Source organism: Cnephaeus nilssonii, assembly GCF_951640355.1.
Source record: "Cnephaeus nilssonii genome assembly, chromosome: 9".
Classification (NCBI taxonomy): Eukaryota; Metazoa; Chordata; class Mammalia; order Chiroptera; family Vespertilionidae; genus Cnephaeus; species Cnephaeus nilssonii.
Window position 1 is genome coordinate 35,734,347 of NC_137080.1, and position 22,906 is coordinate 35,757,252.

The 22,906-nt window shown below is 40.1% G+C and overlaps 1 protein-coding gene across 4 annotated transcripts in view; it reads left to right on the forward strand.

Annotated features, from left to right (window-relative positions):
- FYN (FYN proto-oncogene, Src family tyrosine kinase) overlaps positions 1-22,906 on the forward strand; it is a 207,267-nt gene that overhangs the window by 24,905 nt on the left and 159,456 nt on the right. For all 4 annotated transcript variants that reach the window (XM_079779968.1, XM_079779967.1, XM_079779966.1 and 1 more), the window contains exon 2: positions 4,210-4,248. The gene's annotated coding sequence lies outside the window, so the exon portion shown is untranslated. The remainder of the gene's footprint in view (positions 1-4,209; positions 4,249-22,906) is intronic.

Consider the following 22,906-nt stretch of genomic DNA (forward strand, 5'->3'; position numbering starts at 1 on the left):
ACCCAGCAGGGTTAGTGAGATTGACATGATGATGCTAAGTCCAGGAATATGCTCGGGCTGCATCTATTTTTCTGCCTCTTCCGGGGATAGAGGCAGGTTGAAAATACCTGGTCAAAGGTAGCAAAAATGTTCTCCTATCTGGCTGACTTCTTAGCTGACATATACCGCCTCTTATGATCTGGTCTCTACCTTAGTTTATAGCCTTTCTCCCACCAGCCTGCCACCATCCTGTTATCCGTCTCTCAATCCGGTAGCATTACCAAGCCTCTTGCCATTCTCTGAACATGTGGCTGACACCTCTTTCACGATCTCTTTATCCCTTTGCCTGCCCTGCCCAGTCATAAGGTGCTTTTGGTAGGTACCTATTGGAGATGTCCCCTAGGCATTTGGAAATACGAGAGTGGTGGGGGTTGGAGAGATGGTCATATCAAGAGAGAGCTCAAAGTTGAGGGCTTCTCAGTTTTATTTTCAGGTTTTTCTCTAAAAATAAAAACCTTTCTCTAAAAATAAAATCCTTTTTCTCTAAAAATAAAAATCCTCCAAAGATGGAGGATTTGATGTGATCTAAATAGTTAGGAGTACAGTAGTCCCCCTTTATCTTCAGGGGATACATTCCAAGAGCCCCAATGGATGCCGGAACCACCCCATATACACTGAGTGGCCAGATTATTATGATCTCTGAACGCATAATAATCTGGCCACTCAGTATATATCCTCCTATATAATAAAAGGCTAATATGCAAATTGTCCCCTCGATGAGGAGGAGTTCAACCAGCAGGCAGGCCGGCTAACCGCCCATGTCTCCTCCCCCTGGCCAGGCTGGCCGGATCCCACCCATGCATGAATTCATGCACCAGGCCTCATATATATATATATATATACTGAGTGGCCAGATTATTATGTGTTCAGAGATCATAATAATCTGGCCACTCAGTGTATGCTGTTTCTTCCTATGCATACTACACTTTACATCTTCTCTTTCACATATCTGAATTGCCAGCACCACTACTCTTGTGTTTTGGGGTCATTATTAAGTAAAATAAGGGTTACTTGAATATAAGCACTATCGATCTAATAACTGAGATCGCTACTAAGTGACAAACAGGCGGGGAATGTATATAGCATGGATATGCTGGACAAAGAGATGATTCACATCTCAGGCTAGACGGAGCAAGATTTCATAGGCTTCTCAGAATGATGCACAAATTAAAACTTATGAATTGTGTTGTTGTTGTTTTCTGTAATGTTCCATCTAGTATTTCAGGACTGGACATAACTGAAACCTCAGAAAGTGAAACCATGGATAAGGGGGGACTACAGTAGTTCTTTTTTGGCCAGAGCCTTGTCCTTTGGCACCTATTTCTGCAGTAGATCACAAATCTGTAACGTTTATGCATCAGCTTTTAACCTGAGGAATCTGCATCACTTCAGTTATGTTTCTCAAGCAAAACATCAGCACCAAATCAGAGAAAAAATAAAAGCATGGAAAATGCACATAATCTCACAATTGATTACATAGTCAACTATTTTAAATGTTTATATAACTAAATATGCACATCCGTACCTGTACACACACACACACACACACACACACACATATAGGGGTGGAGGAGGCCTATCTTGCCTTAAGCCTTGGAAACTTAAACTTGAATATTCTGACCATCTAGATTTCAAATAAAAATAAAGTAGAGGACTAATTGATCAATTTAAAAAAATTATTTTTTAAAATGTAGGAGTCATTTATTTATTTATTTTAAATATATTTTATTGATTTTTTACAGAGAGGAAGGGAGAGGGATAGAGAGTCAGAAACATCAATGGGAGAGAAACATCAATCAGCTGCCTCCTGCACACCTCCCATTGGGGATGTGCCCGCAACCAAGGCACATGCCCTTGACCGGAATCGAACCCAGGACCCTTCAGTCCGCAGGCCAACGCTCTATCCACTGAGCCAAACCAGTTAGGGCTGTAGGAGTCATTTAAATATACCTCTTTTCACTTGAAACACTTCATGACCAAAATTTATTTATTCCCAACTTTTCAGAAACACAACCTTTATTTACGAAAGATATACCTGGTTCTTAAAACAAATGCCACTCTTCATTCTAGATGAGGTTGTCATATGAATTTTACTTTTACGCAATTCTGTTTCATCCATCCCTACCCTCTTTGAAACAATGGAGGCAGTGCCTAAAAATATCTAAGGTCATATGTGCTTGCTGGGAGTCTGGAAGTTAAAGCTGTGACATCCTTCTGGTTTATGGCTGCATAATGATGTGTATATATATATTGTTTTCGTTAATTAATTCCATCTGTTTAGTAAGCCAGAAACAGAAATCAAATGATGCTCTATATACATATATGGGTAAGATTCCTTGTGCAGTGGTGAGCCCGTAGCTCCAAGCGGTTTTCCAGTTTTCCTTTTGTTACTGTTTGCTAAAGTGCCGTGAAGTGAAGGCTCATGCTCTCACAGCCTGCTGTTGAACTGGGCATCCTGTGTGGTTGCAGTTGTGCTGCGTGCATGAGAGATGTTAAGTTTCCCCAATAGTTTGGAAAAGGGTAATGGTTTTCCAGCTGCTCTTTCTGTGGCCAGTGAAGAAATATTTCACCTTGCAAATAGAAAATTTTGTCCTACAAATCAGAATGACAACCTTCCTAAACCTCTGTGGAAGTGTGCAAGAATGGAAGTCAGACTTTCTCTGTATATCTGTTCCCTTTGGAGAAAAGTTCTCATAGTACTGTATTACTCTTTTCTAGTTATCAGGAGACCAGTTAATATTTCTGGACAGAGAGAATTCCCATTTTTTACAGCTTGGCAACATCTAGTTCCCAGTGGGTTAGCCAGAAGAAAAGGCATATATGCCTGGTGACATCTCCTTGGTTAGGACAGGACAGCGTGTCTCAGGAGCAATAAAGAGATGGAGTGACATGGGTTGCTAAGGTACAGGCTGTCATGGCATGCTCATTAGCACATTCTCTCCCTCCAGCCTCTTTGCTAGTTCTCTTGCATGTCTGCACTGAGTTCATGATTTGAATGCCCATCTGCAAAAGACAATATATGAGTTTTTAATTCTCTTCCCCATGGTCATTTTTCCCCCTACACTCTGAGTCATCTTTGATTAAACAAAACAAAGATGCTACTGTTAATTATGCATCCTTTGAAACAGCACAAAAATTCTCTTTTGTATATGTGGGGGGATGCTTTTGATGGGGATAGTAATTTATGATGGGGGTGTTTGAAACCATGGACCAAGAAGAAAGAAGCTAAGAATCATATTGAGCAAAGTTTGAATCTCTACTAAGACAGGAAAAATTGCTTCTGTTTTTTCCTGTTTTTCAGATTCCTCAAACCTTTCACTTTCTGCCCTAAACATATTATTGTCAACCTAATTCCATTCAACCATTTTTATTGTTTTCTTTAGACACCTTATTAATACTGACATTTTTGTTTAAACAGCTAAAATTGCAAATAATAAATGAGGTACTATACTTTTGGCAGGTTGTAGACAGAGTGTATGAGCAAACTGGAAATCTGCCATCCCCCTGCTAGCACTTTAAAGATGAATGTGAAGTGGGCATGGGTGCCATCAGAATTAGCACTCAGCTTTGCCAGGGCCTTGGCATGAGGTTCTAAGGTAATCCTGGGGCTAGCATTCCATGGCAAGTTGGTACAGGCTGGTGAGTTGGCAAGTCTCCCAGAGAGGGGGAGCCCCAGCTAATGAGAAATGGGGTTCATCTCAAGAAGGTTGTTTTGACAGTGAGGCCCACCCACAGTCAGACAGGAAGTGAGACAGACATGTACTGGGGGTTGGGGGAGATTTAAGCCAAGAGGTACATTGAACAAGACCATAGAAAACTCAAAAACTCACTTTTAGTGTGTCCCAACTATGGATGACTTGTAGATACCCTGAAGAAGGTGTGTGTGTGTGTGTGCACGTTCTCATTTAAGACCTCCATTCTTATCTTTCCTGGCTTTTGAAAGTTAAAATCTAATGCTAGCTTCTTTTGGTGGTACAGGGCCAGTTCTTTGCAGTTTCAGGCAGGTGTTTGTGGCAACTATGACTTTGCAACAATTGTGTGAACAAAAAAAAAATTGTGGGCAAAATGATTTTCTGTAGCAAATGGAAATTTTATGGTGGTGTTTTGTGGGTGGTTTAACAGGCAAAGTGCTCAGTTCTCTTTTGATGTCTCTTTTTTTTTCTTCTACAGTTTTTTGAAGAAGCAGGATGCTGATCTAGACTGGAAAAAGTAAGTTGTTAAGTTTCACACGGAGAGTACCTACCTTATAAATTAAAAAGGGTTTCCAATTGGAACCCAAGACTTGGTCCACTTTGAACTTGGGATTGTGACTCTGAGTCTATAGGTTTCTAAGAGAGACGTAGAGTTGGAGATGGAGCTAATATATGAAATAGCAAGTCTTAGCTCACTTAGGTGAACCTACTCTTTCCCCTTTCCCAAAGTTGAGTTGTAATACTCAATTTTGATAAGTATGAGGACATATGTTTTAGCTACAAGATATGTCTCTTCACCTTAGAAATAGAATGGAGCAGTTGTCCTGTGCCTGATGAGCCTTCAGGGTTGGTGTGGGATGGTAGCACTCTTCTTCAAACTGGTTAAGGGAAGTCGTCTTTAGTCCATTCATTGTTGTTTTTCTCCAGCCTCAGATGGCTACTGCTTACCTCTGTCCCTACTTGCACCTTTGAATTAAAAGCACTCACCTGGAGGGTGTGGCTCAGTGGTTGAGCATGAACCAGGAGGTCACGGTTCGATTCCAGGTTGGGGCATATGCCCAGGTTGCAGGCTTGATCCCCAGTGTAGGGCGTGCAGGAGGCAGCCAATCAATGATTCTCATCATTGATGTTTCTATCTCTCCCTCCCTCTCCCTTCCTCTCTGAAAACAAGTAAAAATATATTTAAAAAATAAAAATAAATAAAAGCCCTGTGTAAGATCTCATCTTTCATTCACTTACCATTTTTTTGGTGCTCACTGGTGTTGGACACCATGCTGGACTCTATTAGACAGGAATGACTGTGACAGATGAGTACTCAGGTAATTATTATACAGTGTGTTAGAGCTGTGCAGAAGGGGCTCGGGAAGCTCAGACTGAGGGCTGGGCTATCTAGAAAAGCTCTTTGGTGGAGAGAATGTATGAAAGAACCATGTATGCATTCATTCTGTGAACGTTGGCCATCTTCTCTGCTTGTACTTCTCTCTCATCTTCCAGGTGCTTTGGGTTCCCATAAAAGGCGGGATTTAAGACTCACTAGCCACCTATAGGATCCTTTTCTGCCCCAAGCTCCACTGCCCAGTTCTGTTGCCTTGGGTGTAATTTATCAGCAGTTCTGAGTTGCATTCCTTGATTTCCTGGCCACTCGGGGGCTGCCACTTCATCATCTGAGAATGACTTGGGGTTATTTCTCATTTTGAATTTGGGTGGAAGAGCGATTCTTCTCCCTGAACCAGCACTATTCCATTGCAGACGTTCTGCCTTTAAGTTGAGGAAGTGTACTATTTGAAAATTCCTTCTAGAACAATTATGAGCATTTCTTGACCTTTGACCCATGCAACCCCCTAGCTCCTGCAGAATGGTCTGTGATCTACTTCAGTCATGTAGCTCAGACAAACCAAGGGGACTCAGGAAAATAAAAAGGCTCTAGTCAAAGCCAGGCAGAGGGGAGCCTTTTTAGAATCCCTGTGCATTGAGGTTTTGGCTGTGGAAGCCCAGGTTGGCAAAGGCGCTGCCTCTGGGGAAGGAGGAATAAGCATTGTGTCCCTCCCGGGCCAGGCCAGACTCACAGCAGGCTGAAGCTTTTGGGTGTCAGGAGCCACCTCAGGTTGGTGTAGCACAGAACAGCTGGAACCTCTGCCAGAGCAGTCCAGGAAATGCCTGATGCAGCTCCAGGCTGCAGGGTGTGCCATGCCTGGTGCAGCTCAGGCTGAGGTGAATCCTGTAACCATGAGCGGGGGAGGTCCAATTTATGCAGGAGGCGGGCCCATTACCTTGCATTCCCTGTACAACCCAACGCCTGGCAGACAGGAGTGCTCAGTAAATAGAGTAGGAAGCCCTGAGTGGAATGAATTAAATTCTTACTTCAGCTCTGCTGTTCACTTGCTCTGAGACCTTATGCAAATCTTTCCTCTTCTCTGGGCCTCATTTTTCTCCTGAGTAAAGTGGTCTCTTTTCCAGGACCAAGTAAAGTTCTTCATTTTTTAACTTAAAAACACAAACCACACATATTTTTTGGTTTTTCTGGTTTGGACTTTGTGCCAAAAAGGATAAAGTACCGTTAGCCACCAGTCTGAAGAGTGCTTAGTAAGGCCCACCACAGGTCGGGAGCTCCTCGAAGGCACAGGCTTGTGTTTTGTACCTGGAGGTACAGGGAGTGTCTAATGAGGGAATGAGCAGTGTGACCAGCCCTGTCATGTGGGTTGTGTGTTTGTAAGTATTGAGGGAATTCAGAATGAGAGAAGCTAAAAATGGGGTCAGAAATGCTTCTTGGGCTGTGTGAATTTGAACTGTCTCTGAAGGGCTCTGCCTACACCCTCTCAGTAGAATGGTTAACTGCCCTATGGGAGTTTGCTGTTTAAAAGCTCTAATTCAAAAGCTCCAATTCCATAATATTTTTCTAATATTGGTAATACTGTTGAGCATAGATGTATCAACTGTTCTTTTTTCTCTGTTTATATATCTGCCATTGTACAACTGAATGATGACAATTGGCTAATCCAAGTGAAAAAAGTCACAGAAGTCATAGTGTGTATTTTTTAATGGAATTTTGAGTTTTCTCTTTCAGTTGAATATTTTTGTAAAGACAGAACTGAATGGAAAGCTGGCTTTATTTTGACATGCCAACGTCAAACATAAATCATAAATTCTGTAATTATTAATTATTGTCTATAGTTTATTGGACTTCCACTACATACAGAGTACTTTACATGTGTCACACTTGGCCGTTGTAATAATCTTGTGAGGGAACCATGTCCCTTACCGTTAGTTGCTCAAGGCACCATAGTAACAGAAGTAACAGACTTCTCTTTCCCATACCCTATCTTACCTTGGAATTGCTATAATATTTGAGACAATATATTTGTATAATCTTTTAAAAAAAGTTTTATGAGTAAGTAATTAAAAAAGCAATGTTACTTTCTAGAGAGGACTTCCTTGACACTCTCTCTCCCAATCTGCATGGAGTTGCCCTACCACCTTGCACTTCTTAACTATCATTGTTGTATAGCTGTTTGTACAATAACTGTGGATTATCTGTGTTCTCTGTTGAACTGTAAGCTTTGTCAGGACTAAATTCTTACATGTGCTAAGCATAGTGACTGGCTCCTAGCCTTCCTCTTAAAAGGTTGACTTAAGGCATGAATGAATGGCACCTGACCAAATTAAGGGGTAATGGGAGCCAATGAAAGCAAGTTTGGTAGGTGGCAAAGTAAAAAATATTATTTTGTATGCCAGATATCATGTTTCTCTTTTCCATCTATGGGTTTTATCTGTGGAAACTATGCTTGTTAATAGCATTTTATGATGATAAGACAGTCAGTCCTTGGCTTTCTCTCCAAAAATACAAAGTTTCAAGCAGACAAATGAATGGATAATTCTTTAAAATGAACGAATCTGGGTAAGCAAAGAGAATCTGAAGATAAAAGAGGGAGGGCAGTAAAAGCACAAAGGAAATATTAAAGCTTTCTTTTTGCACAGAATCTTCTAGAATTGTTGAGGGATACACTTCTGAGTATGGTTTCCATAAATCAGATTTAAATATATAAAGTTTATCTTCTAAAAGTGAAACTCATACTTAACTGAATTTTAAAGAATATGTAATTAGGTTATGTCAGAGGAACAAATATGCATTTTTTAAAGTAAAACTGATTAAATTGAATCATTCTGTTTAGTAATTTAAATCATAATTTAAATGGATTTGATTAAAATAACATCTACTTTGGTCATAACTACTCTCAAAGGGCTGAGGAGAGACGTTTGGTTTTCATGTATTATACATGTCCTTGGTCTAGTGTGACTAAAAGTATTTTGGCCCAGCTGGCGTGCTCAGTGGTTGAGCATTGACCTATGAACCAGGAGGTCACCGTTCGATTCCCGGTCAGGGCACATCCCTGGGTTGCAAGCTCTATTCCCAGTGTGGGGCATGCAGGAGGCAGCAGATCAATGATTCTCTCTCATCATTGGTGTTTCTAACTCTCTCTCCCTCTCCCTTCCTCTCTGAAATCAATAATATATATATATATATATATATATATATATATATATATATATATATATATATTTTTTTTTTTTTTTTTTTTTAAGTATTTTGGCATCTGCCCTGAGAGAGGCCCCATCATTTCTGTAGTTTGAGTGAAACTAAGAATTCCTTGGTTGCTATTCCAACTGTTTGCAGGATTTAGATAGTTGCCTTCAGGCTACAACTATGGCCACAAATGCTACTGTCTATTTGATAGACACAGGCCTCCCCAAATAAAAATTGTCATTCAAATAGAAAAACAAATAGAAAAATTATCTCTTGCTTTAGAGATGTTTCCTTTTTTCTGTGAGTTCCTTGAAATGTGTTAGTCTATAAATGTAGAATGTATGTAGAAGTTGCTCAGTTTACAATGTTTATTTTATTTTAATAAAGTCCCAAGAGAAACGATAAAAATATATTAGATTCTTATTGTGGGACTAATAGTCTTATGAAGACAAAATCTGGTTTTAAACAGTTGAGGCTCCAATTTGAGACTGCGTCTGGAATCAAGTTGTAAAGCCATGGGTACATGATTCCTACACACCTGGTTTAGAGGCAGAAAAATTAATTCATACAAGATTTTTCTCGAGTGGGAAGGAATAGGATTTCCAGGAATCAGAAGGTCAGCAGTGCTTACCTGTGTCCAAAGGCTTGAGAATGCTGGTCACTTGGAAGACATAGGGCTGTGTCTAGGAGGGTATGTGACAGCAGCATCTCACTGTGTGTGTTATTTAAGGGGGAGAGTAAGAGGAGTAAGGAAAGACCCTGGCCGGTGTGGCTCAGTTGGTTGGGCATCTTCTGGTGCACTAAAAGGTTGCTGGTTTGATTCCCCGTCAGGTCACATACCTGAGTTGTGGGCTGTATCCCTAGTAGGGGGCGTGCCAGAGGCAGGCAATCTATGTTTCTCTCTCACATTAATGTTTCTGTCTCTCCCTCTCCTTCCTCTCTCTCAAATTCTATGAAAATATTATTTTAAAAAGAGGAGGAAGGAAAGAACAGCATAGGCCAAACTCCCTGCCATCTGTAGAAGCCATTGCTTCCTGAATGGAGGGGAGGGCTCACCAGTACTTATGGGGACTGGAGAGGGCTACTCCTATGCACACATGGGAGTTGAACTCTTCCGATGTTCGTGCATAGGGCTGCTAGCCCCAGTGCCTATGGGATATTAAGTTTAGCCCCAGAGCCTATAGGATGCCCAGTCAGCTTCCATTCTTCATGTCCACTGCCCCAACCTTACACACAGATTGGCCCATTCTACTGATGATGAGGCATCAGGAAAGACCAGCCTCTGTCACTAGGTAATCAATGAGTGAAGGCCAGGCTTCACACAGCCTGCTTCCCTAGTGACCGGGGATCAGGGAAAGGGAATGGCTTTGGGTTAGGGGATAATGTTTAGGAAGGAGGAACTTGCTTAGAATTCTGTTTTAAACTGAAGAGCAAACATTTTTAGTCCTGGACCCAAAATAGTTGTTATGCATCATCCATAATAACTGACCAACTTTCTTTTACATAAATCTCTAGATTGTAAAATTAAGTGCTGCTGTCCAAGAAGAAAAAACTTGCCTTCTGCCAATTCAGATTTCCAAGATAATTAAAGATATTTTTTCCTAGACATTACAAACTCAGGGAGATATTTATGACCCTTGGAAGAGCTACAGATAACAGTATTTACATTGTCATCCAAGTAAAGAATTGAAAAATTTTTTTTATTTTTATTTTTATTTTTTTTATTATTTTTTTTAAGAATTGAAAATTTTTGATGACTTAACATTGTCTGGGATGCAGAACAGTTAAATCATTCGTTTCTCAAACATTAATGAATACCTGTGGGCCAACTACTGTTCTAGTCCAGCGGTCGCCAACCTTTCGGACCTCACAGACCACCGGTAGCCGACCACTGTCACTAGTCCACATGCTATCTTATTCAGTTGCGCTATTTTATAAGTGAGGAAAGTAAAGTCCAACAGAAGTTAAATGATTTGCCCAAAAACTTACATCTAGGAAGTGGCAAGTTCCAAAAGGAGGCCTGGGACCTGGCACTTCCTTCTCTTTCCACTCCAGGGTGGATGTTCTCTTGTTCTGAAGCTCAGCAGAGCAAAAGACAAATGACTCATCATCAGCTTCATGTATTTAACTGTTAATTTTATACGCATTTTTCATTTTCTCTTCACTTAATTTTAAAAGACTTTCTCTCTTACTTTTGGTTTTAAGGATGTTTTTATTAAGAAGAAATTAGAAATTTAAAAGAGGAACTATCTCTTCCAACCTGATCTGGTTTCACCAGGTGGTCTCCTAGATAACAGCATTAGAATAGTTCCAAGGATGGCATTCTGTGGCAGTGGGAGTCTGGGGAGGCCTGTGGGACACTCATTGTCCTTCCATGGCTGGTTTCTAGTCTTGGGATCATTTCATTGTATTCCTCATCTCAGTAGCATTCATCATTCTACAAGGCGAGAGCAGGATGTTGCCGGGAGAGCTTGGGGAGAAATACTGCCCACATTAAAATAGAGAATCAAGACGAGTTTCCACCACTCTGTAGGCTTTCTCCTATAGCTGTGAGGTGCTGCATAATTTGTTCCACTGCAGCAGGCCTGCTGGGTAGAGATTGGGATCATTTGGTTGTCTGCCTTGCATAGACTTATTGTCTGCTGAAATCGCCTGTGAAGGAGAGATTATTAGTAAAATATGTATGAAGAATGGCTTGAAAGATGCTTTTGTCCCTGCCCCTAAACTCTTTTAAAAGCAGAGTTGCACTTGTTCTGAGACTGGTATGGAATAAGCCATAAAAATACATTAATTCAAGGTTTTCCCTTAAAAAGGTTAATACTACCCACTTTTTGGCCACAACAAAATTTTATTAAAGCAGAAAACTTTCTGGATTAACTTGTGGCTGCCATAACAAATGACCATAAACTTGGGGTTTAAAACAACAGAAATGTATTCTCTTATGGTTTTAGAGGCCAGAGTCCAACATCAAAATATCAGTAAAACTGAATTTCCTCCAGTGGCTTTTAGAGAAATCTGTTACTTGCCTCTCCAGCTCCTGGTGGCTACAGGTGTTCCTTGACTTATGGCCACATCACTCCAGTCTCTGCCTCTTCCTTCTTATGGCCTTTGCCTCTGCATGTCTCTATCACATCTCCTTCTGCATCTCTCTTATAAGGCTGCCTGTGCTGGCTTCTAGAGCCCACCAGGCAATCCAGGATAAGCTGCTCTCTCCAGACTCTTAACTTTATCATATCATATCATATCATATCATATCATATCATATCATATCATATCATATATCATATCATACCATATCATATATCATATCATACCATACCATACTGCCATAGAAAGTGACAGGCACAGATTGCGGGGAATAGGAAGTGAATATCTGGTGAAGGAAGTGGACATTTTTCTGCCTCCCACAACTTCTCCTAGGGAATTTCTATATTTTTCATTTCCTGAAACAAGCTTGTGACCACTTGTTTCACATATTACTTTAATGAGTTTGATTTTCCTGGAAGGAGCCATTAGGAAGACCTAAGACCTGACCTTGTCTCTTTGGCCTCGGAAAGGGAAGGCCATGCCTATCTTCTTTCTCAGATTGGGGTTAATGTAAGAATGAAGAATTCTGGGTTCTGAGAGTGGGAAGGACCTTTGAAATCAGATCCTTTCAGTCTTGGGGGAAACTGAGGTTAGAGATAGGACCAGCACTTAGTGCTTAGCCCACCCCTTCCTCTCTGTTCCTGCACACAGATCCCCAAGCTGCCTTTCAGAATGTAAGCCTCTGGGTCCTCCTTCATATGAGAGCTCTTCAGCACCTGAAACCTTGCAAATCCTGCTTTCCTAGGGCAACAGCCCTGGTTTTTACAAATATTCTTACTTACCTGGTGTCAGGAATTCTGTCATTCTGATAACTTCCTCCTAGATGTGTTCCCTTTATGTCATTGCCTCTTTTAAAATGTGGCTCTCAAACATGAAAGGTTTTTCAGAGATGGCTTACTCAGGGTAGAGTAAGGACTCTGTGCCTAGACTGTTAATTCTTAGGAGATGCACATATTTTCCACATCATTATATACTTAACTAATGCAGACCAAGATTGCATCTCTCATTTAGCCACTCTATCACACCGTCAGCTTGCATTGAGCTTGTGTTCAATAAAAATCCTTAAGACTTTAAAATATGAATTGCTTGAAACCTTTCCCTTTGCCCCTGCCACGTAGAAGAGCTGGGTTCCTGGCAGTAGAAGGATCAGATCAGCTTTGGGATCCAAAATATAGTCCAGACAGGAATCCAGAGAAGAGGTAGATCCATAGGCTGGGCCATGCTCGTGGGAACGGTACCAGTAGCAGGCAGTACACAGGAGGCAGCTAGGACAATTTGGTAAGGCATAACCAGGAGGTTCTTCCGCAGGCAGCAGTCTAGAGGGACAGATGTTTAGCAGCAGCACTGTTTGGCTGAGCAAGGCGAGGGCCAGAGAGAGGAATCCGGTGTGCAGGAACAAGACTCTAGCCAGGAAGCTGATGAAAAGAGTTGGGCCCAGAACAAGTTACAACTGCTGAAATGGGAGTGGGGCTCAAGACAGGAGCTTTAGCCCAAAGGATAAAAGCCCCAGGTTTGAAACCAGGGTCATAACATTGATGTGAGTCTGAGTGTCCATGGCCTGGAACCTCAGCCACTCAGAGCCTGGGGCCAGAGTCACCGCAGAACTTGCGAACAGGGGGGCGTTGTCCCAGCTAAACAGATTGGACATATAGATACTGGATTTTTTTGTACAATTAAAAGCAGGATTTTATCTCTGTTAATTTGGGGGGTTCTCTTGTTGTTTTGGTCAGTTTTGGCAGTCATTCCAGTCTGATATCTTTTACAATTTCTGTTCTTTCTTCCAATTAATTAACTATCCCCTTTCACCTGTGAATTACTTGTGATCATAAGCACACCCTGATGAAAACATTAACCAAGAACGATACTCCTGCTGTGCAAGGGCCTCCTTCCAGGTGGATGTTGTTTCTCAGTGATGTTGGTGCTCAGTCAACTCTGAGTTCACCGAACTGAGTTGTCACTTGGCCCGGGATTCCCTATCTTGATCAGCTGCGCTTTCAGTGACTATCAGATGCTTTGCTGACATGCCTATCACATGTGTCCACAGCCTATCACTCTGATAGTCCTGAGAAAATGCCTCGAGGTGGGAAGGGGGACTTTGTGGAGTGCTTACTTCTTCACTGCTCTGAGGGCAGAGCAGAGGTACCAGTTCTCATTGATGTCTGTGGGTTTCACTCTGGGCATTAGCCTGTGGGTGATTTTTAAGGAGGGACAGAACCCCATATTCAGATGTGGAGTCGTAACCTTTGTTTTAAGGGCTCATCTCTGCTAAAGACTGATCCTCCTGTGTGACTTATGTGTGGTCTATGAAGAGCGCTGAAAAGACTACATACTGTATGACTCACACTGTTGGGTGAATACCACCACTTCTCAGAAAATGGAAGGGTGTGTGTTAAGTTGTGAAATGTGTCACTACTGGATATAGTCAGAGTGTAAAGTGAGGGAAAGGAAGTGACAATGCTGTGTGGATCATTTATGTTAACAGAGGAAAAGATAACACACCAATTTATTCATTTGCATAGTCCTTCCGAATAAGACTACCAAGAGAAAGTGAGATGGTTTCAAGGTCGATCAGAAGGCATGTGATGCAGTAGACAGAGTGTGTGGGCCTCAGGGGCTTGAATAAGTCCTGACCGTGCCACTGAAGAGCTGTGTGATGTTGGCTGTGGGGGAAGCAGATAGTCATCAAGTATAAACTTGCAACTTTGGGGAGTATCTGAAGGTGGGGTACAGGGTGCTGTGAAATACATACAAGAGAGTCCCAAATAGAAGCTAGATGAAGACACTGATGAAGAAAGGGCATAATTTACCAACTTCTATTTGTTGTCCTCCCTTTGGTCAATATTGGCCAAGGATTGGATAACTTTCAGGTATGATATGGAGTAGATTCATACTTAATGTAAGAGACTGGACCAGGGAAGAAGATTCCTTTCCATTATTTTATCTACCTAATAAAAGAGTAACATGCTAATCGACTATACCTTCACGACGCCCACCAGCCAATCAGGAGTGACTATGCAAATTATCCCAACAAAGATGGTGGGTTAATTTGCATACACAGGTTCCGCACCACCCCAGCTGCTCCAGGCCTCTGGGCAGCGTGGGAAGGCAGAAAGACAGCTCCGGCCAGAGCGAAGGCGCTGCCGGCAGCCAGGGGAAGGAAGGCCCATTCTTGCACGAATCTTCGTGCATTGGGCCTCTAGTTTTAAATAATTATTTTAAACAAACACAATCTTTTTGTGTTTGGGGAAGATTTTGTCCACCTTTAGAAGAATATTCTCAAAAATAGTCCTCTCATACTGGGGGTGGGGAAACAATCATTTTTTAAAATCTTCACCTGAAGATATGTTTTAGAGAGAGGAAAGAAGAGAGAGGAGAGAGGGGGAGAGAGAGAGAGAGAGAGACATCAATCAGTTGCCTCCTGTACATGCCCCGATTGGGGATCCGAACCCACAACCTTTTGGTATATGGGATGATGCTCTGACCAACTGAGCCACACAGACCAGGGAGGAGGAAACAGCAATTTAAAAAACAAAGTAACTGCCACTTTGCCTACTATACTGTTAATCAAATGAGGGGGAAAAGCTTGATTAATGCATCAAGGTAATGCTTATTGAAAGAAAGTAAATTTGATAATGGGAAAAAGTTTGTACACCTTTTTGGTATTGAAAATGAAATAACCTATAAAACCTATTCATGAAGTTTAGAAGTTGTCATAGTGATCCATGGTGAAGTTTCAGATGTGAGGGAGGTCTCATGAGCAAAATATCAGTAGTGTTTTTTTCATTTGTAACCCACAAATTGGTAGAACAAAAATCTTTGACAGTTACCTTAATATTTACTGTATTTTCTTGTGTTTGTGTTAATAAATATTGGCTACTAGCCAATCAAAAAACTTTATTATTATTCAATTGTAACAGTGTCCGAGAGGAAAATATAATTAGGTTTTTGTGTTTTCTAGATAGTAAATGTAACAACAGCAATAACAACAAGACATGATATAATGTATTTTGAATTTAAAAAAAGATTCAGAATCAATCATTTCAGAACCAACAGAGTGTGATTTGTCAGGGCAGAAAAAAGCACTGTGTTTTTTGTTGTTGTTGTTTTCAAGTCTTTTTTTAATAATAGACTTTAATTTTTAGAGCGGTTTTAAGTTCACAGCAAAATTGAGGAGAAGGTACTAAGATTTCCATTATGTTCCCTATCCCCACACATGCACAGCCGCCCCCACTGTCAACCTTCAGCATCAGAGTGTTATATATATTATAACTGATGAACCCACATTGACACATCATTATCACCCAAAGTCCATAGTTTACATATGAGTTTACTCCTAATGTTGAACACTCTATGGGTTTGAATAAATGTATAATGACATGTATACACCATTGCAGTATCATACAGAATATTTTCACTGCCCTAAAAAATCCTCTGTGCTCCATCTGTTCATCCTCCTCTCACTCTAATCTCTGGCAACCAATGACTTTTTTACTGTCTCTATAGTTTTGCCTTTTCTAAAATGTATTTGGAATCATACAGTGTGTAGCCTTTTTTGATTGGCTTCTTTCACTTAGTTATATGCATTTAAGATTCCTCCATGTCTTTTTGTGTCTTGATAGCCCATTTCTTTTTAGTGATGAATAATATTTCATTGTTTGGATGTCCCGCAGTTTATTTATCCATTCACCTCTATTCAACAAAGCTTGGTTGCTTTTAAGTTTTGGCAATTATGAATAAAGCTGCTATAAACACCCATGCACAAGTTTTTGTGTGACTTTAAGTTTTCATTTGTTTGAATAAATACCAAGGAGTGTGATTAAAGACCAAGGAGTATTTTTTGTTGGAAAATTTGGAAATTGTTTTTTTTGTGTGTGTGGGGGGGGGCATAGGCCTATTTATATGTACATTTTAGGAAGCCATCACTTCACCTGATGCTTTAACCCATGAAAGTCCATTGCTATATCTTGGTTTAAATTTGAGATGGTGAATGACAGATATTTGCATTTTCTCTTACATCACTATATCTCTATATCCCATGACCATCAAGAACTCTCTTCACCCAAATTAAAGGAATTTACCAACTTGCTTTTCTGCAAAGGCCGTGCTTTTTTCTCTTTCTCTTTTCCCACAATCAGGTCCCTGAGTCAGGTTCTTGCCACCTCTCACTTTGGAATCACCTTCGCTGGCCTGGTATTTCAGACTGGTCTTTCAGTCTCCTTGTTTATTGCTGAATATAGACTTCTTGATAGAAGTCATGCAGTTAGCCTGGCCCCCTAACTGTAACACAGCATCCTGCTCCCCCGGGACTGAATGTGGAGTTGCTTCACAGTATCCTATCACCTCTTTACATAAACTTTCTTTGTGATTTTTTTAAATACTCATTCTTTAGTTTGGTATGTCTTCTGTGGTCAAATGAAAATAGGGCTATTAAAGTGAAAATGGAGATATGCTATTCTGTTTCGAGGTTATGGTACAGGTAAAATGAAACATTTTTTGGAGAAAATCTAGTTACCTAGACTTGCATCTCCAGGACAGTAGTTATAATCTGTTTATTTCTTTTTTCACAAGTAGTCTACTAAATGGGGAGGGGAGGGGAGAGGGAGAACTGATGTAAAAAAACAAAAAACCTTTGCCACATTCATTTGCTTTTGAAATAATTTTTTATCAGTTTTAATTTTTGAGTAAAAAAAATGGGAGAAGCTTTTAGAATAAGCATTCTTGAAATAGAATAAATCTAATAAGAACTCTTATTTTGTCTAAATTAAGGCTGTGGTACCAAGATCAGGGACTCTTAGAAGGAGTCTGTCTAAGGTTAGAGCAGAAAAGTAATTTCAGAGTTTACACTTTTTTTTAAAATTATTACAAATGTTCCCTTTTTTTCCTCATTGACCCCCCACTACCAACCAGCCCCCACCCCATCCTCAGGCCTTCACCTTACTATTATTGTCTATGTCCATGAGTTATTCATATATGCATCAGAGCTTACTCTTAAAAGAGGAAAAAAATATGAAGAATTATGTCAAGATTGGAAGCCTGGGTGTCTGAGAGATGGGTGGACCTGAGATTATTTTATGGGAATGAGGAAGGGGTGGTTTGGGAAACTCAGGCTGGGCAGCAGTAATTTGATGGAGCAAATGTGACAAGCTTCTTAGGATAGCAGGAGACCCTGCAGTTGGTTCAGTGTGGGAGATCCAGGCCAGCATTGCTGCCTACAGCTCCATGGTGTAATTTAGCAAATGGACATTGCACTCTGAGTGGCATTTCATGTCCCCTTGCAACACAGTTGGCACCACCTTCTAAGCAAGATGTCATGTAGAGTTGGCCGCTGCATCAGTGGTGGCCTGGATAAATGCTCCAGGTGAGTCCATGTAGATAACAAAGGACATCATTTTGGGTCTTCAGTGGTCATCATGTTTGATTGGATCAGTGTTGGAGGGGGCAAGCACTTAATCTAAACCAAGGGGCCATGCTGAGGGCTCTGCAGAGGTTCAGAGAGAGCTGGCAAAGAGGTGCTGAGGTAGGGCCAGGCTCAGGGTAACAGGAAAAATGCTGCTGATGATGATGTATACAAAAGAATACATATGCATACAGAGGAGTGCATGCATGTCAGAAACATGCACACACAGAGTGTGTGTGTGTGGAGAGAGAGAGAGAGAGAGAGAGAGAGAGAGAGAGAGAGAGAGACAGGAGTGGAGAGGGAGAGAAATACAACCCTTCCCCACAACCTTTTGCAACTTAAGAGCTAGAATCTCACCAGTACCTTGGGAGCCCCTATGTATTCCTCCCCAGCCAGACCCCTATTCCTCAAAAGAAACCATTGTTCTGAATTTTGTGCTCGTCATTTCCTGGCTTTTCTGTGTAAGTATGTTTCCCTAAACAATCTATTATTAAGTTCTGTTTGCCTTGGGGCTATAAATAAATGGTATTCTTGTGCCATTTGCTTTTTTCAATCAACATTTGTTTTATAAGAGTCATCCCCACTGATGCATGAAGTGGCATGCATGAAATTCATTGCTCTTCACCGCTATATGGTCTTGCATTGCATTCATATACCACAATTTATGTATTCAGTCTCCTCTTGATGGACATTTGGGTCATTTCCAATTTTGTGCTATTTAAACAGTGCTGCTATGAACATTCTTACATCCTGCTGTCAACAGTTTTTCCAGGGTAGGTGCCTAAGAGAAGAACTGCTGAGTCTTAGAGTATATGCATCTTCAAGTTTACTGAATAATACCAAATAGTTTTCCAAAGTCATTATATTTAAACATTCCATTTGACATTCCCATGAGTAAACAGATTAAATTTTTTTTCAGATTAAATTTTAAGAGAAGGGAAAGATGAAATGAAGGATTAACTAAATATTGGAGAGGAAGAGGATGTCCTCAGGGCCTTACAACTTCCCATCAAAGTGTGGTAGAAAGAACTAGGGTTATGAAAAGTGTAGGTTTTAAGGAACCATTGTGGGAAGGGAGAAAATCATCTTGCATGAACTGTAGTCACATTGTCATTAGGGAGGAAATTGTATCTTAGTCGGAAAGAACACCCAGTTCTCTCCATTTTCACTCAGTTTTCTCCGATCAGCAATACAGTAATCTTTAGTTATTTATATATATATATATATATATATATATATATATATATATATATATATATATATATATATTACTATAGTAATAACTAAAGATTATTATTTATCTGGGGAGCAGATAGATGCTGCCAGGCATGTAAGTGTGCTATTTCCACATCAAACTGATGGTGGCATGGATTCTAATTAAGCTTCCAAAACAGATAATCCACCAGAGGCACACACATATTTCAGAGATTACTTTCCTCCAAACACAGGAGATTTTTCTGACAGCCATGCTTTGTGTTTTTATAAATTCAGTAAACTTACATAGGGTTTGTCATTGCTTTCTCTTTTACTTCATAGGGTTTTTTTGTTTTGTTTTTTTATGAGAACTTGAAGCTGCTCTGTAAATTGCTCATTCATTTGACCTGAGAAAAATGGGTCTATGGCATTTAGGATAACAAATTAACTACGAAATATGACACAGTCCTAGGGGAGAATTTGGCTTTGTTTGTGAGTTCTGACCACCCTGACATGTAAAGCTGATAGGATTTGTTTTCTTTTCAATGAATTTTCATTCTTCCAAATCTGGATTTTAATGAGGATAATTTCTTTGGTTGGCATGCCTATGAAAACGAAAGTAGAGCACTAAACCATTAAAAGCATGTGTGCTCCGGAGTCTCAGAAGTGCAGCTTTTTTTAACTTTTTATTTTTGGGTCACCCTTCATTAACATCATTCATCAGATTTATTTGATTCCAGGCCAGAGAGCTCAGCGGTGCTGGCATTTTCAAAATATTTCAATAATGGTTTTTCATCATATATTGATCGGTATTGTCTGTTTGAAACTTTTGGTGGTGGCATTACATATTTGGGAAAGTAGCATGTATGCTGGAAGTAACACTTGTGATTTGCCAAAAAATTTTAAAGAAACTCAGTGTTCCAAAATTGAGATCTTATTCTGTAAGCTATGACATGTCTACTCAATTGGAATATTATCTGTTAATTAAAATAATGAGTACAAAAATTGTTAAATAAGTTGGACAAATGTTTAAGTTGTTAAGTAGAAAAAAGCAGGATACAAAAATGTCTGTGGAATATGATTTTAATTTTGAAAGCAAAATGCACCTATGCGAAAAGCCTACAAAAATTATGCTGAAATGCTAACAACAGTTGTATTTGAGATTATAGGATTTTCTTCTCAATGTTTATTAATGTGGTAATATTACTTTTATAATAAAATTAATTAAAATGATGAACTTAAGAGCGATCAATCTGGATTCAAATTGCTACTCTACCATTAACCAGCTGTTTGACCTTGGGCAATCTAATTAACTGTCTTCCTGGGGAACTAAAGATGTTATATCTATTCCCACAGGGTTGTTGCCAAGTCAAATAAGTTAATATTCCCCTGCCCATGCAAGTAGCTACTATGGTGGTTCCCACCCTCCCCAGTTCCCCTTCTCTGATGAAACAAGCCTCTCCCAGCACACACCCGGCAGCCATGAGTGATGCTCTTTTAATGTCTCGTTTCTATTTTGTTCAGTTGGACCTCTCTCTGATCTCAGTAAACACTTTTGACCTCTTGGAACTTCTGTTTTAGTAGTGACAACTGACGGTTATTTTAGAGAAGTGATTGATGAATAAGAATGCTTGCCCTTATGTGATAAGAAGGGAATTTTGAAGAATTAGACTTCCTAAAAGACCTACAATTTCAGCTGTTCAAATATATGTATTTGATTGACAGAAATATGCTTGCTAATTTGAGAACACCCCTTGTTAACATCCCTTGGCTGGTGAGGAGAGAACATGTTATGTGCTTGCTAAACAAGCTGGTGATTTTCTTGGCTCTGCCAAGTTCTTCTAAGAGACAGGTACAAATACAATTCACCCTTGAACAGCATAGGGGTAGGTTCACCAAGTCAAAAATCCGTGTATAACTTTTGACTCCCCTCCCCAAATACTTAACTGCTGATAGCCTATTGTTGACTGGAAGCCTTACTGATAACATAAAACAGTAAGACATTTTTCATCTGTATGTATTATATACTGTATTTTTACAGTAAAGTAAGCTAGAAAAAAAGTTATTTAAAATCACAAGGAAAAGATACATTTATAGTATTTACTGAAAAAAGTTTGCGTATAAGTGCAGTTCAAACCTGTGTTTGTTCAAGGGTCAACTGTTGTAAGAGAAGAATTCAACCAGGACCCCCAGGAGCTGTGTGGGAACCCTATGATGTTAAATTGAGCCTTTAAGACTTTGGATGATATGAGGTGATCATGTTCAGCAGTTGGTGTAAACAGGGACAGAGATGTTCTATGAGGCCCTAATTTATATCAGCATAAGCTTACTTCGAGTTGGGAGACGAAAATTAATTCTGTGATAGTAGCAGGCGGCTACAGATTGGCCAGACACTGGAAAATGTAATCTTGCCCTGCGTTTAAGGAACACTTTTAGCAAAAGTTCAAAAAAAGGTGCCTATATTCACATGGAACCAAGTGATCCCATCTGCTTGGACCAGGACTCAGAGTATCTGAGGTTTCCCCTAGACCCTTAGACTTAGTCTAAGGCAGGAGTACATTCCCTGACCTCTCAAGGCTAGAATCCAGGTCTCTGAACTCTCAGTTCTTGTGTTGTCCAGAAGAGCAGCCTCTGCCGCTGCCTCTGCCAGGCCTGATGCTAGTCACTGGGCATATTGAGCCTCAGTTTTGTTGTAAGATGTTTCATCTCTAAGGGCCCTTTTAGCTCAAAAGTCCAGAGATTCAGTCATTCCTTTTTTTTTTTTTTTTTTTTAATGTACCAGTATCTTGAGTAGTACAAGTATTTTAACCATAGGACATCAACTATAATTCTTTTCCCTTAAAAGTCTGAAGCTCTGAATCAGGCCTCTGGTCTTCTGCAGATGGTTTAGTGGAATCAGAAACTTTCTGCCAGAGGCCACAGTTCCTCATGACTGTCTTCCAAGGCCAAAAATGGCATGAGGCAAATTGGAGTGCAGCGGCAAGCACTTTCTTGCCAGCGAAACAGGTTGTTACGGCTAGTATTTAAGAAAGGGGAGAAAGCAAGGACAAGAAATCAAAGGCATAAAGACTTCATGGGAAGAAGTCAAGTAGTCTTTATTTGCAGGCGACATGACCGCTTATGTAGACAAATCCTAAGGAATGTGTAAAACCACTACCAGAAAGAACTAATAAGTGGACTTAGTAAAGTCCCAGGATACAAGGTCAATATACAAAACCAATTGTGTTTCTATGTATTAGCAGCTAATAGGTGTAAAATGAAGCCAAAGAAACAATTCTATCAATAATACTAACAGAAAAACATAAAACAGGAATGCATTTAACAAAAAACCAGTCAGGTGGTGCTATCTCTGGGGGCAGTGGAGAGTGGGTGGGCGCTAACAGTCCCAGACAGTTCCCCAGAGTGGCCTCGATTTTTGTATCCCTTATCATTTCTCAAGGGGAAAAGCGATATCAACTTTGTATAACTGTTGCTTAGTATCATCAAGACATGAATTGTAATGTTAATTTATATTCAACAAGCCAACAGCACTCCTAGGACCATCTCATAGTTTATCTGATACCAAGCATATCTTCTTTCCACTTTGGGTGTAGGATGAAGTTCTGACCAATTTATGAGGCTGGATTAAATTTTAGGAATAAGATGTTCACTCAGAAAGTTGTGATTTTTCTTTCTTCTTTGTTCCTACTTCTGCTTAGTGTGTGATGAGGCATTTAATCCATCAGATAGCAGGAGGATCTCTGTAATGAATTTTTACATGCCCTGGTCATTTTAATGTAATCATCCTTCTTTTAAAAGGCTTCATTAAGTCTATTGTTAGGATTGTAAAACTGCCTGAGAGAGACAGGAGGGCTTTTCCCATTTTCAGAATTCAACAGACAGTTTCTTAATTGTACTGCGTTAGGTGAACGGTAATTAAATGGGTTTGGAGAATATGCAATATTTATTTATAGCAATATAGGCATGTCATGTATT